This window comes from Peromyscus californicus, unplaced genomic scaffold, assembly GCF_007827085.1.
Source record: "Peromyscus californicus insignis strain IS unplaced genomic scaffold, ASM782708v3 Scaffold_9__1_contigs__length_137607984, whole genome shotgun sequence".
In the NCBI taxonomy this organism is placed as follows: domain Eukaryota; kingdom Metazoa; phylum Chordata; class Mammalia; order Rodentia; family Cricetidae; genus Peromyscus; species Peromyscus californicus.
In genome coordinates, this window is record NW_026294617.1 from 66,485,190 (window position 1) to 66,501,362 (window position 16,173).

The window sequence follows — 16,173 nt, forward strand, 5'->3', positions numbered from 1 at the left end:
AGGGGATGATTAGGACCACCGGCCTGAGTGCAGGAGTCTGAGATGGTCTGCACTTCACTGTGCTGGGGAGAGGTCTTTTGCTCCACCCCTTGGCATCTCTAATAAATACCCTGGGGCAGAGACAGTCAGGGCTCCTTGGAATAGGTTCCAGGCCCTCTTGGGAGGCTATCCTTTATTTTCTATCTGTTTCTCTCCACAATCTAAATCCTTCTATCTAATATTTCCTGCTGCTGGCACTCAAGAAAACTCTGAGAAGCTGTGGGGTTGGTGGGTAAATGCCCCGCAGGGTTTGATTAAATAAAATTCACCTGGCCGGGCAGTGGTGGCGCACGCCTTTAATCCCAGCACTCGGGAGGCAGAGCCAGGCGGATCTCTGTGAGTTCGAGGCCAGCCTGGGCTACCAAGTGAGTCCCAGGAAAGGCGCAAAGCTACACAGAGAAACCCTGTCTCGAAAAACCAAAAAAAAATAAATAAATAAATAAATAAAAAAAAAAATAAAATTCACCTGTGGTCAGGAGGTTGCTCAATAACTAGCTGACAGGAAGTGGTAGGGAGGCGCCAGGTGGAGAAGGGTTTTTAAGGAGGGGTGAGGAAAAGCATGAGGGCTTTTTGGAGGACTTGTAAGCTACTTGCCATTCAGACTCTCTGAGGAGCAGAATTCCACCTTAACCTTTGAATCTTGAGTTCTTTAGAGGGACAGAGATTTAGCTAAGTTCCCTTGGTAGCTTGGAAAGAGTTGGTGCCTGAGGGAACAGAATCTCCTCAGGCTGTGACCTTTGCAGCTGAAGCAGTTGCTGGTAGCGGCAGAGTTGCAGTTGCTGATTCAGACAGCAGTGGCTTAAAAGGCAGCAACAATTTAGTAAAAGGACAACAGGAAGGCTTTTTATCACTGTTTCAATCTCCTCATGTGTTATGGGTCTGTTTAGGTTGTTGATCTTTTCTTGGTTTAACTTTGGTGCTTTGGATGAATGTAGAAATATATCCATTTCTTTTAGATTTTTCAAATTAATGGAGTGCATGGTATTAAAGTATTCCCATGTATATTCTGAATTTCTTTTGTGTCCTTGTTTCTTGGTTTATTTATGATCCTGTTAATTTCGGTCCTCTCTTTCTTTGGGCTAGTTGGGCCAAGGTTCTGTTGATTTTCTTGTTTATCTTCTCAAAGAGCCAGCTCTTAGATCCACTGATTCTTGTATTGTTTTGTTTCTATCTCATTGATTTCTGCTTTGGTATTTATTTCTTGCTATTCATGAATTTGGGATTGGTTTATTCTTGTTTTTCCATCTTCCTGGGTTGCCTCAGTAAGTCTTTTCTGTGCTCTTTCTGATGTATTTTTAAAATAGGACAAGTTTCTGTTGTGTTGTATTTTTATTTTTATTTAGTTCCAGGATATTTTTTCTTTTCTTATTTCTTCTTTGGCCCATTCATCATTCAGTGATGCGTTGTTGGATCTCCATTAGTTTGTGTACTTAATAGAGATTTGTTTGCTGTCCATTTTAAGTTTTATTGCACTATGGCCAAATAGAATACATGGAACTATTTCAGTTTTCCTGGAATTTGTTTTGTGTTGCAGGGTGTGGCCTATTTTGGAGAAGCTTTCACAGGCTTCTGAGAAGAATGTATACTCTTGGTGTTGGGGTAGAATATTCTCTAGATATCTGTTAAATCCGTTTGATGTATGATGCCATTTCTTTGTTGTTTTTTGTTCAGATTATCTTTGTGTGCCCTAGAGAAAGTGGGGGTATTGAAATCATTTATTATTAATGCGTGGACATTAGCCTATGTCTTTAATCCAGTAGAAGGCTCTTTATGAAACTGGGTGCTCCAGAGTTTGATGCGTATGTACTTAGGGCTGTACATAATGCCTTCTTGGTTAATTGCTCCCTTAATTAGAATGAAATAGCCTTCTTTGTCTCTTCCAATTAGTTTTAGTTTGAAGTCTATTTTGCCCAATATTAGGAAAGAGACATCTGCTTGTTTCCTGATACCATTTGATTGACTGGAATGATTTTTTCCCAGGCTTTCAAGTGGTATCTATCTTTAATTCTAAGATGAGTTTCTTGTAGTCAGCAGAAAATGGATTATTTTTTAAAATTTATTTTATGTGCATTGGTGTGAAGGTGTCAGATCCCCTGGAACTGGAGTTACAGACAGTTGTGAGCTGCCATGTGCATGCTGGGAATTGAACCCAGGTCCTCTGGAAGAGCAGCCAGTGATCTCAACCTCTGAGCCATCTCTCAGCACTTGAAAATGGATTTCTTATCCATTCAGCCAGTCTGTGTCTTTTGATTGAAGAGCATTAGCATGTAAAGTTATTCTTGAAAGGTGTGTATTGGTTACAGTCATTTTGATGTTTTTGTTTTGTTTCATTTTTGTTTTTGTAGGTTTTCTTTTTTTCTATTTGTGTTCTTAATTATGATTTGTATTTCAATAGTCATAGCTTTGGGGTTTTTTTCTTTCTTTCTTTCTTTCTAAAGGTCCTTCACTGAACTTATTCCTATTTCCAGTCCAAAGAACTGCTTCTTGAGTTCTACTTAGGGTTGGTCTGCTAGATGTAATTGTTTTAGCATGTTTAGGTCATGGAAAGGTTTTTTTATTTTTCCTTTTACTATGGCAGATCGTTTCTTGAGTACAGTAATCTAGGTTGGCAGTCATGGTCTTTTAGAACTTGGAATTCATTGCTCCAGGTTCTTCTGGCTTTTAAGTTCCCATTGAGAAATCAGGTGTCATTCTGATGAGTTTTCCTGTATATGTGACTTGTATTTTTCTCTCTTGTCTTGTCTAGTTGGGGCTCTGTGTGCATCTTGCATCTGTATGGCTGTGTCTTTCCTTAGTTTGGAAAAGTTTTCTTCTATGATCGTGTTAAAGGTCTGGTCTGTGCATTGTCTTCCCCCTTATCTATGACTCTAATTTGAAGAATTAGTCTTTTCCTAGTGTCCCCATTTTCTGTTTCTTCCTATCCTGTGTCTTTTAAATTGTTTTCAGATTCTTTCTTTGTGTGGCCTAACTCCTCTACTTTATCTTCAAGTCCTGATATTCTGTCTTCTATTTGAGCCATTACACTCGCAAGGCTTTCCTGCGAGTTTTCTAGTTGGGTGATTGGGTTCTTCGATTTAACCTTCAAGTTAGCTTGAGTTCTCTTCCCTGTTTCTATCTCTTTATTGAGTTTGGTTCTCAAATCCTAAATTTATCTTTGTTGTTACACCCAGCCTTGTGTTTGTGTTTTCTTGAACATCACTCGGGCATTTATTCTCTTTGAATTTATTCTTTATGTTCATTGATCTGTTTGTGTCTTTATACTCTTGAAGTCTTTGATGATAGTTATGATTTTTTTTTTAATTCTGTGTTCTGGAGTTCATCTGGGCAATTCTCACTGGAGAACATTTCTGTAGGACTGGTGGATATTGAGGGGGATATACCGCCTTGACCTATCCTATTGTTTTATGCTGAGACTTAGGCATATCTGCTTCTTGTGTTGGTTGTGTGTCTGAGGTGGACACAGCAGACTGAGCTGGTGCACAGGATGTGCTATCTGGCCTGAACCTGAAGATCAGGAAAGATGCAGACAGAACAGGACTGATCAGGCTGGGCCAGGCACTGTTTGTCAAACCTGGTACAGGTCTGGGAGTTGGGGAGGATTCAGCAGCATCTCAACAGACTCGTTAGGCTGGGCCAAACCACAAGAGGTGTGGACCTGGCTGAGCCTGGAGTGTGGACCTGGCTGAGCCTGGAGTGTGGACCTGGCTGAGCCTGGAGTGTGGACCTGGCACAAGCAGCTGAAGAGGGCCTGGAGTTTGGTAGAGCTCTGATAGGATGTGCAGGTAGTTCATCTACATCTCTGCACTACATGGGCTGGCTAGAGGATTGCCAGAAGGATAGGATACAGGGTCTGGTGAATTCCAAAGGGAGAGCAAGGGTCCAAGAGAATGTCATGATCCCTGGCAAGCAGCCAAGGGCAGACTGGAGTTGGACCACCTTTAATTCTTGGAATGTGAATTTTCATATCATATCTTCCTACTTTTTCCAGTGTAACTTGTCCTTTCTATCATGGCTTCATCTTCACAAAAAGCTTGTTAAAGTTAAAGCATGTAAATGCCCTACCTGACCTAAGCTGAAAAAAAAAATCTGTGTAAGAATCCAAGACTACATAGCTCAGGGACCTAGGGGAAAACAAAATTCTACTGTTCTGCTTAAGTCACATAGCAATAAGATGACACATAATGACATTCTGCTCTACTCATAGGTCAGTGCCTTGCTCAGCCATCATCAGAGTAGATGGGAACAAACACAGAGACCCACAACTGGACAATGTGCAGGGAGTGAGAGACATTGGAACACTCAGTCTTAAGTGAGATGTCTCCATCAAATCCCTCCACACAGGGCTCAGGGAAGCCCGTGGAAGAGAAAGCAGAAAGATTCTAAAAGCCAGAGGAGATGGAGAACACCAAGGCTTAAATGTACATGTGAACTCACAGGGCCTGAGACACTCCTCTCTCTGCAGGAGTCCTGCTCTCAGCCCCACTTCCATTCCCTGGAGACTCCATTTCTTGGTGCAGATCCGGGATCCCCATAGCTCTTTACTGTGGTCCTCTCAGCCTTCTCTTCTAGCCCATTTCCATTCTTTTTTGTTTGTTTGTTTTTTTCAAGACAGGGTTTCTCTGTGTAGCTTTGTGCCTTTCCTGGAACTCACTTGGTAGCCCAGGCTGGCCTCGAACTCACAGAGATCCGCCTGGCTCTGCCTCCCGAGTGCTGGGATTAAAGGCGCGCGCCACCACCGCCCGGCCCATTTCCATTCTTTATGTTGCTGGCTGATGTACAGAAACAGAAACATTCTCTACCAAGGATCCCTTGTGCCTAGGATACAGAGTGGGCAACAGCAACCAAAGGAGAGAATCCACACCAAAAATAGACAAGATCAAATACTTATGCAAAGAAAGACTCCAAACATAATGACTCCAGATGCCTAGATGCCAGGACAAAAACCACAAACATGAACAGCCAAGATAATATGCCTCTTCCGGAAACCAGCAACCACAAGCTTGCAGGCCCCTCCTCCCACCTCAACTCAGTTCACAGGAGACTCCAACTCTTGTTACAGAGTCTGGGTCCCCATAGCCCTTTTATCCTGTCTCTCCAGATTATTCCTTGTCTTATTGCAACCTACTTGCAGGAACTCCTCCTCCCCTCAACACTTCTGAATCCCTGGGGACCCCACTCTTGGGGTGGACAGGATATAAACATTCATGCACCAACCACAAGAGACCCAGGGCTTATAAAACAAAACAAAACAAAACAAAACAAAACCAAGAAACAGCCAAAACCAAAAACACTACCATGGCTTAAATCATATGTTGAGCCTCACACAGTAATAGTGGGTGACTTTAATACCCCACTCTTGCCAATAGACAGGTCATCTAGACATCCCTTTTTGATAAAAGTCCTGGAAAGACTAGAGATACAAAGGGCATACCTTAACACAATAAAGGCAGTTTACAGCAAGCCCACAGCCAACATCAACCTAAACAGAAACTCAAAGCATTTCCACTAAAACCAGGAAGGAACAAGCCCACTTTCTCCATACCTATTGAATGCAGTACTTACAGTCTCAGCGGCAGCAATAAGACACCGAAGGAGACCAAGGAGATACAAACAGGAAGAAGTCAGAGTACCTTTATCTTCAGATATACATTTATATATAAAAGGCCCTAAAACCTCCTACAGGAAAGTTCTACAGCTAATAAACACTTGCAGCAAAGTAGCACAATACAAAATTAAAAAATCAGTAGCCTTCCCATACCCTAATGACAAACAGATGGAGAAAGAAATTGGGAAACAACATCTTTCACAACAGCCTCAGGAAAAATAAAGTATCTTGTGATAACTCTAACCTAGCAAATGAAAGACAGTGTAGTAAAAACTTTAAGACAATGAATAAAGAAACTGAAGAAAACACAAGAAGCCGAAAGATTTCCCATGCTCATGGATCAGAAGGACTAATAAAGTGAAGAGAGACGACCTACCAAAGGCAATCTTCAGATTCAACGCAATCCCCATCAAAATTCCAAACGTAATTATTCACAGAAATTAAAAAGACAATTCTCAGCTTCCTATGCAAACCCGCAAACACACACACACACACACACACACACACACACACACACACACACACACACACCAGGATAGCTAAATCAATTCTGAATAATAAGAGAAATGCTGGAGATATCACATCCCGGATTTCAAGTTGTGCTACAGAGCTAAAGTAATTAAAAAAAAAAAAGGCAGGTATAGGCATAAAAACAGACACATTGATGGAATGGGATTTAAGACGCAGACTTAAATCCACTTACCTATGAACACCTGAATTTTGACAAGAAAAGAAAAACAAAAAAAGCTGAAAATACACACTGAAAAAAAGAAAGCATCCTCAACAAATGGTGCTTGTCAGCCTGGATAGCTGCATGTAGAAAAAGGTAAGTAGATCCATATTCATCACCTGGTCCAAAACTCAACTCTCTGTGTATCAAGGACCTCAATGACAGATACCCTGAATTTCATAGAAGAGAAAGTGGGGAATAGTCTTGAACTCATTGGCACAGGAGTGGACTTTATGAACAGTACAGGTGCTAAGAATAACAATTAATAATAAATGGGACCTCATGAAACTGAAAATCTTCTGTATGGCAAGGGACACCATCATTCAGGCAAAGTGGAAGCCTGCAAAATGGAAAAAGATCTTTAACAATTACACATGTGATAAAGGCTTAATATCTAAAATAATATATAAAGAACTTAAAAAAAAAAAACCTGGACATCAAGAAGACCAATAACCCAATTGAAAATAGGCACATGCAGGATAGCAAAACTTAACACTTGGAGTTCCTGGAAGAGAGGAATCTATAGAGTGAAGGCGTGACTACTCTAGGTATGGTTAAAGCGGGGTGGGGGTAGGGGGGTGGGCGCGTTGAGCAATGAAGACAAAGACATAGCTGAAATAGTAGGGTTGTAGGAAGTGAGTGGCCGAGGGAAGGGAAGCCCATGAACTGGAGAAGTTTGGGGTAGGGGGTGGTGAGGAGAGCTAGGTACTTATGATACTGAGGGAGCCTGGAGCCCAGCATGTGCCTTGGTGTGCTATTGCCAGTGGTAAGGGAAATGGCTCCTTTTGTAGAGAGGAACCAGCATCGCAAGTTCCTGAGGAATGTTGGCTTTTGTCTAACCACCAGAATTTGGAGAGATGGAATTTCCTTTGGACCTGACAAAGACCAATGACCACGCAGGCAGAGAGTCACAGACTGTCAGAGTTTCTTTTACAGAAAGAAGTGAACAACTTTATTTTACAGTTTGGTATATTTAAAGGACAGAGTTGTGTAACTGGGAGTGCCAGGCCTTGCCTGGAACTTTAGCGGTCCTAAGGGCTGGGAGCTGTCCCCTGAACATACTTCCAGAAAAAGCTCATCTAAAGGCGTTTCCTTCTGGCTCTCAGATTGCTCCACAGTACTCCACAGAGACATGTGCAAGCCAAGGGGAGGGTTAGCTGAATCACAGGCTGCCTTTGATGAAAGCTTTACACATAGAACTAAACAGTGGCTTCTCAAAGGATGAACCACAAATGGCTGAAAAACACTTAAAGAAATGTTCAACATCCTTAGTCCTCAGGGGAAACGCAAATCACAACGACCTTGAGATTCCAACTTACAAAAGTCAGAATGGCCAAGATCTATTTAAGAGAGAGAGAGAGAGAGAGAGAGAGAGAGAGAGAGAGAGAGAGAGAGAGAGAGAGGGAGCACACATGCTGTCAAGGATGTGGGTAAAGGGGAACACTTTTTCATTGCTGGTAGGAGTATAAACTTATACAGCCACTATGGAAATCAGTGTGGTGGTTCCTTAGGAAGCTGGGAATAACCTCAAGATCTCCCTGTACCACTCCTGGGCATATATCCAAAGGACTTTATGTAAGGATTCTGTATATGCACAGCTGGGGGGTCTTGTCTGGCGCCTTACTACATCATCAGCAGGCGACTGCGTCCCAGTCTAAAAGCTGGTCATGCACCCCCACGCTCACTCTCTCTCTGCCCCTCTCTCTATATTTCCCTTCTGCCAGGTCTGGCTCTCTCTCTCTCCTTCTCCTAAGAAAGTTTTAAAAGGTACCACTGGGTTCTGTCATGACTGTGACCTTTCCACACGGTAACCAGTGCCCTTTCACTTTACACTCTACTACAGAGACATTTGTTCATCTATGTTCTTTGCTGTTCTACTCACAGTAGCCAGAAAGTAGAAATAGCCCAGATGTTCATCAACAGAAGAATGAATAATGAAAATGTGGTACATGCTGTGGCATGGTCTGTATGTCAAGCGTGTTGCTGATTGGTCAATAAATAAATCACTGATTGGCCAGTGGCCAGGCAGGAAGTATAGGCGGGACAAGGAGGAGAATAAAGTTGGGAAGTGGAAGGCTGAGTCAGAGAGACACTGCCAGCCACCACGATGACAAACAGCATGTGAAGATGCCGGTAAGCCACGAGCCATGTGGCAAGGTATAGATTTATAGAAATGGATTAGTTTAAGATGTAAGAACAGTTAGCAAGAAGCCTGCCACGGCCATACAGTTTGTAACCAATATAAGTCTCTGTGTTTACTTGGTCGGGTTTGAGCGGCTGTGGGACTGGCAGGTGAGAGAGACTTGCCCTGACTGTGGGCCAGGCAGGAAAACTCTAGCTACAGGTACGTTTACATAAAGGAATAGTATTTTGCTCATAAAAAACAAAACCATGAAATTGGCAGGTAAATGGACAGACCAAAACTACCCAGTCAGGAGATTTTTTTTTTTTTTTTGGTTTTGGTTTTGGTTTTTTTGTTTTGTTTTGTTTTTTTCCCAAGACAGGGTTTCTCCGTGTAGCTTTTGGAGCTGTCCTGGAACTTGCTTTGTAGACCAGGCTGGCCTCGAACTCACAGAGATTATCTGCCTCTGCTTCCCGAGTGCTGGAATTAAAGGCATGTGCCACCACCACCCGTGGTAAATGGATAGAGCTAGAAAAAAAATCATCCCGAGTGAGGTAACCCAGACCCTAAATGACAAATATGGTATGTACTCATGTGGATGTTACCTTGTAAATTGTTGGTAGGCATGCTATAATCCATAAGTCACAGAAGTTAGATACAGAGAAGGGACTGGGAGGAAGGGAGGATCTCGAGGAAGGGGAAATAGCATATACAGTTATAGAGAGACAGGAAGAAGACTGGAACAGGAGGATTTAATGGAGAGGAGGAGGGAAGTAAGGAGGGAATACAAGAGGAACAACAAACACCAAAGGTCATTGGGGGGGGCATCATATAGAAACCCGCTACTGTAAAAGCTTCTTAAATACATATGCATATATGAAAGAAATCTAATTGGAGTCACCAACTAGCAGGGGAGAAAATGCCCCAACTACACATCTTTCACCACCAAGTGAAACATCCATTGCCAGAAATGGATTTCATCTAATTGAGTTATGGGCCAAAGGAGCCTGTGATGGTTTGAAAGAAAATGACCCCCAAAAGGAGTGACACTGTTAGAAGGTGTGGCCTTGTTGAAGTAGATGTGGTCTTGTTGGAGGGAGTGTGTCACTGTGGAGGTGGACTTTGAGGTCTCATATGCTCAAGATGCCACCCAGTGTCTCAGACCACTTCCTATTGCCTTCAAGACGTAGGACTCTCAGCTACTTCTCCAGCACCATGTCTGCCTGCATGCCACCATGTCCCACCATGATGTTAATGGACTGAACCTCTAAACTGTAAGTGAGCTACCCCATTAAATGTTTTCCTTTTTTAGAGTTGCCATGGTCATGGGTGTCTCTTCACAGCAACAGAAACCCTAACTAAGACATGGCCCAATAGGAACAACTCAAACAACTCAAGGCTATTGCCAAGGATTTTGCTTACCCTTTACAAACTGATGGTAATGTCCTATTGCTGATAACAGCATTTGCATACCTCACTGAACACAGAGAAGTAGAGATTGTGCCTACCTAAAGCCTTCACTCCTACTCACTAGTGTTAATGGCACTGAAAGGTACTCTGCATATTACCAGAGGAGAAAGGTAACCAACCCAGATACAAACCCTGCGATATACAACAGTGACCTGCCTGCATGATATCTTAGTACAGTAGTGGCACAAAAATTGTGGAAGTAACCAACAAATATCTGCTTGAAGTTAAAGCCCACTCTACTGGATAGAATTTATGACTGATACTCCTTGGGTGGTGGCCTGAGATTAGATAGGCCATAGGTCTAGGGGAAAATGAAATACTATTGCTTTGCTAAAGGAACATAGCAATAAAATGACTCCTAATTAAATCTCACTATACCCATAGATCAGTGTTGCACTCAACCATCATCAGAAGAGCTTCCTATTCAGTAGATGGGAACTAACACAGAGACCCACAAGTGGACAATGAGCAGAGAGTGAAAGACTTTTGAGTACTCAGTTCTAAATAGGATGTCTACACCAAAATCCTCTCCTCAGAACTCAGTAAGATATGTGGAAGAGGAAAAAGATTGTGAAAGGAGATGGATGTATGCTGCCAAGGAAACAGTATCTTCTAGACACAATAGGACCAACGCACAAATTAACCCACAGAAACGGTGACAGAATGCATGGGCCTGCACAGATTCAAGCCAGATGGGGTCCAGTGCTGAGAGAGGAAAGTGGACAACGTCCCATCCATAACCATGAAGCTATCTGCAATTGATGCCCATTTGCAAAGGAGAAATAGGTTTTGTTTTGTCTTGTTTTTATTTACTTATTTATTTACTTACTTATTTACTTATTTTTGCCAATGGAGTCTTCACTTAAAGGGTAGGCTCCATTCCTAGGAGTTGATAGCCAACAGAAAATAAGCTCTATGATATTTTGTAAATGTTTTGTCTCACATTACTTTGGGCATTTTTTTTTCTTATTTGGTCTTTTGTTTGTATATTATAGTTTATGTTTTTTTGTTTTTGTGGGTATTGTTTGTGTGGGTATTGTTTGTGTGTGTGCCTGTGTATGTGTGTTTCTTATGCCTTACCTTTTGTTGTTGTTGATTTTTTTTTTTTTTTTTTTTTTGGTTTTTTCGAGACAGGGTTTCTCTGTGTAGCTTTGCGCCTGTCCTGGAACTCACTTGGTAGCCCAGGCTGGCCTCGAACTCACAGAGATCCGCCTGGCTCTGCCTCCCGAGTGCTGGGATTAAAGGCGTGCGCCACCACCGCCCGGCTGTTGTTGATTTTTTAAATTCTAGTTTGTTTGCTTTTTGTTTTCTAAAGAAGTAGAGAAAGAAGGTACGGAATTGGGTGGAAGGGAAGTTGGAGAGGATCTGGGAGAGGTTGGTGGAGGGGAAACTCTAATCAGTAATACAATGTAATCAGAATACATTGTATTAAAGTGTAGTCAGATGTTTCTCTCTGGCCCACCAGTTACCAAATAGCCACTCAGAGGCTTAATATTACTTATAAATGCTCAGCCGATAGCTCAGGCTTGTTACTAGCTAATTCTTACACTTAGACTAACCCATATTTCTTATCTGTGCTTCACCATATGGTTTATGGCTTATTTCCCTGCTATACATCCTGCTTCCTTGATGGCTGGCTGACGTTTCCTCTGACTCTACTTTACTTCATCTCAGTATCCTCAGTTTGATTGTCCTACCTAACTTTATCCTGGTTATAGGCCAATCAACTTCTTTATTAACCAATGAAAGTAATGCATATTCACAGTAGGCAGAAGGATTATTCCAAAAATAAAAAAGTGATTAAAAGAAGAAATAAATGATAAAAAGACACAGATGGAAGAACCTGAGACGTTGAAGTGAAGGTACAAGAAATAGTTCAGCCAAAGAAACTATTAAATCTAAAAGTCCAGGCACAAAACACCCAGGAAATCTGAGATACTGTGAAAAGACCCAAACCTACAAATGATAGGTATGGGGAAGAGAAACCCAGGTCAAAGGCACAGAAAAAAAAATCATTATTATATTTTTTCTTATCTAATACAATTTTAAAATTTAAATATATTTTGAATAGAAAATATTTTTAACAAAATCATAGAAGAAAATGTTCTAATCTAAAGAAAGAATGCATATCAAGGTGCAAAAAAAGCATATAGAACACCAAATAGGACCAGAAAAAAATTACCTCCAACACAAAATTAGTAAAATAATAAATATACTGGACAAAAAATGGAATCAAAAGCTACATGGGGTGGGAGGCATCAAATATAAAGGCAGGTACATTAGAATAACACCTGACTTCTCAATGAGACTCTTACAGCCAGAAGGGCCTGGAAGGATGTCCTAAAAACTCTTAGAGACCAGAGGTGCCAGCTGAGACCATTAGATCCAGCAAAACTATCCATTACAATTGATGGGGAAAGAAAAACATTCCATGATAAAACCAAATTTTAGCAGTTTCTCTCTACCAATTCCACTCTATAGAAGGGACTAGAAGGCAAAATTGAATCTGAAGAGGATAACTAAACATTCACAACACAGCATCAAAAAAGGAGCAAATAAATACTGCTAATTAAGAAATATCAATGTTGCCGGGCGGTGGTGGCGCACGCCTTTAATCCCAGCACTCGGGAGGCAGAGCCAGGTGGATCTCTGTGAGTTTGAGGCCAGCCTGGACTACCAAGTGAGTTCCAGGAAAGGAGCAAAGCTACACAGAGAAACCCTGTCTCGAAAAAACAAAACAAAACAAAAAAGAAATATCAATGTTATCTTTCTTAATTCCCCAATAAAAAGATGCAGAATAATGGACTGGATTAAAAAAACATGATCCGTTTTTCTGCTGCATCCAAGAAACACACATCAACATCAAGGGATGGGTAAAAGGATGAAAAAAGATATTCCAAGCAAATGGATCCTAGATGCAAACAGGTATAGCTATTTTAATAGCTGACAAAACAGACTCCAAACCAAAATGAATCAGAAGAGCTAGCATAGGACAGACACTACATACTCAAAGAAAAATCCACCAAGAGGCTATTGCAATTATAAACATCTATAAAGCAAACACAAGACACACAAGTGCATAAAAGAAACACTTACTACAGCTAAAATAACATATTGACCCTCACATAGTGATAGTGGGAGACTTTAATAGCACATTCTCACCAGTAGACAGGCCATCCAGACAAAAACTAAGCAGAGAAATCCTAGAGTTAAATAATATCATAAGTCAAATGGCACTAGCTGACATCTACAGACATTTTACCCAAGCACAAAAGAATATACCTTTTTCTTAGCAGCTTATGGAACTTTGTCCAAAGTTGACCACATATTTGGAGACAGAGCAGGTTTCCATCAATAAAAGAAAAATTGGAATAAAACCTTGCATCTACTTGACCACCATAGATTAAAGTTGGATACCAATAACAACAGAAAGTACACATACTTGTGGAAAATGAACAGCTTACTTCTGAATGAAAAATGGGCCAAGAACGAACTAATGTAAAACCTTTTTAGAATTGAATGAAAATGAAAGCACGACCCACCCAGCCCCACAGGCTGCGGTGAAGATGGTTCCAGGATGCACGTTTACAGCACCAAGTGCCTGCATTAAACACAACAGCAACTGGAGAGCTTATATGCAAAACTTAGTGACACTCCTGAAAGCTCAACAACAACAAGAAGAAATAAGAAAGAGCACCCCAAAAGAGTAGATGGCAAGAAATAATCAAACTCAGAACTGAAGTCAATGAAAAAAAGAAAAGAAAGAAACAAGACAAAACTAAGATCAATTCAAAGAATCACTGAGACAAAGAGTTGGTTCTTTGAGAAGATCAATAAGATTGAGAAAGCCTTAGCAAAATTAACTGAAAGATACAGAGAGATGTCTCAATTAATACAATAGAGATGAAAAAGGGGACCTTACAATAGACATGAGGAAATCCAGAAAATCATAAGGACATATTTTAAAAATCTCTACTCTCAACAAAAATCAGCCCAGGTCAAATAGATTCAGCTTGGAATTTTATCAGACCTCAGAAAAAGATTTAACTTCAATATTCCTCAAATTATTCCATAAAGTAGAACATCCTAATTCTTTTTTTTTTTTTTGGTTTTTCGAGACAGGGTTTCTCTGTGTAGCTTTGCGCCTTTCCTGGAACTCACTTTGGAGACCAGGCTGGCCTCGAACTCACAGAGATCCGCCTGGCTCTGCCTCCCGAGTGCTGGGATTAAAGGCGTGCGCCACCACCGCCCGGCTTCCTAATTCTTTTTTTTTTTTTTTTTTTTCAAAGATTTATTTATTTATTATGTATACAGTGTTCTGCCTGCAAGTATGCCTGCAGGCCAGAAGAGGGCACCAGATCTCATTACAGATGGTTGTGAGCCACCATGTGGTTGCTGGGAATTGAACTCAGGACCTTTGGAAGAACAAGCAGTGCTCTTAACCTCTGAGCCATCTCTCCAGCCCCTCCTAATTCTTTTTATCAAGCCACTATTACCCTGCTATCAAAAACCATAAGAAGAACCAACAAAAAGAAAATTATAGATCATTATCTATTATGGATGCCAACATTCTCAGTAAAATATTTACAAACTGAATTCCAGAATACATCAAAAAGATTATTCAGGATTGGAGAGATGGCTCAGAGGTTAAGAGCACCAACTGCTCTTCCAGAGGTCCTGAGTTCAATTCCCAGCACCCACATGGTGGGTCACAACCATCTATAATGAGATCTGGCACCCTCTTCTGTGTACATAATAAATAAATAAATCTTAAAAACAACAACAAAAAAAAAACTTAAAAAAAAGACTATCCACCACGATCAGGTTGGCTTCATGACAAAGATGCAGGGATAGTTCAACATACACAAATCAATAAATGTAATCCACCACATAAAAAGAATGAAAAACAAAAACCACATGATCATCTCATTGGATGCAGAAAAGGCCTTTGACAAAATCCAACATCTCTTTATGATAAAAGTCCTGAAAAGACTAGAGATACAAGGAATATACCTTAATATCACAAAGACAGTTTACAGCAGACCAATAGCCAACATCGATCTAAACAGAGAGGAAAAATCAAAGCATTTCCTCTAACGAGCAAGACAAGGATGTCTGCTTGCTCCATGCCTGTTCAATATAGTACTTGAAGTTCTTAGCTAGAGCAATAAGACAACAGAAGGATGTCAAGGGGATACAAGAAGTCAAAGTATCTTTATATGCAGATGATAGGATTTTATGCATAAAGGCTATAAGAACTCCATTAGGAATCCTCTCCAACTGATAAACACTTTCAGCAAAGTAGCAGAATACAAAATTGACACACACACAAAATTTCATAGCCTTCTTATTATGTAAAAATGACAAGCAGGGTGAGAAGGAAATCATGGAAATAATACCTTTCACAACAGCCTCAAAAATACCTTTGGATAACTCTAGCCAATCAAGTGATAGACTTGAATAGTAAAAACTTCAAGACATTGAATATAGAAACTGAAGAAGGATGAGATTCAGATGGATGAAAGACACCCATGGGGCAGCCTGAGTCCTAGTGGGTCCGGCCTGACTAAAGCATCCACAGGCCCACCTGGTTCCTTGTAGCACTGTTTGGGTGGGTGCCATCATGATGAGCAAGTATATGGTGGAGAAATGGGAAAGAGAGAGAGGCAGAATGGTTCGTGTGCTGTGGTATGAGGCAGTTCTGAAGATGCTAGCATGGTGAGGAATGGGCTGATATTGGTGGCCTGCTTGCCACCTGGGACCAGGGTCATCTGGGCCTGGCCTGCTGCCTAGGACCATGTCTATGTGCACGACCCTGCAGCAGCCAGGGTCTGTGCTGATGTCCGTGGCTTCAGTAATCACTGAAGGCCGTGTAGATGACCAGGTTCTGGTCAGACACCTGAGTCCAAGGTGTTGCTGTCCAAGGGCCATGCTGCCATCATGGCCATGCTAATCTGGATGGCCTGTGCTGCCACTTGGGGTCATGGTGACATCTGTGTAGTGGGTAGCCATTCCAGCTTTGATCTGGAAGTTCCAACCCCCATTGAGGCTTTGGTAGCTGTCACACCTACAAGGCAGGGCCGAGAGAGGACCCTGAAGACCCAAGATCCGGATGCGCTGGCTCTTTTGGTTCCTGGACCCTGGACGCTGAAGGTAGACCAAGCAGAGTTCTCCAGAGAACACCGCCAGATGGCACTACACCTTTCC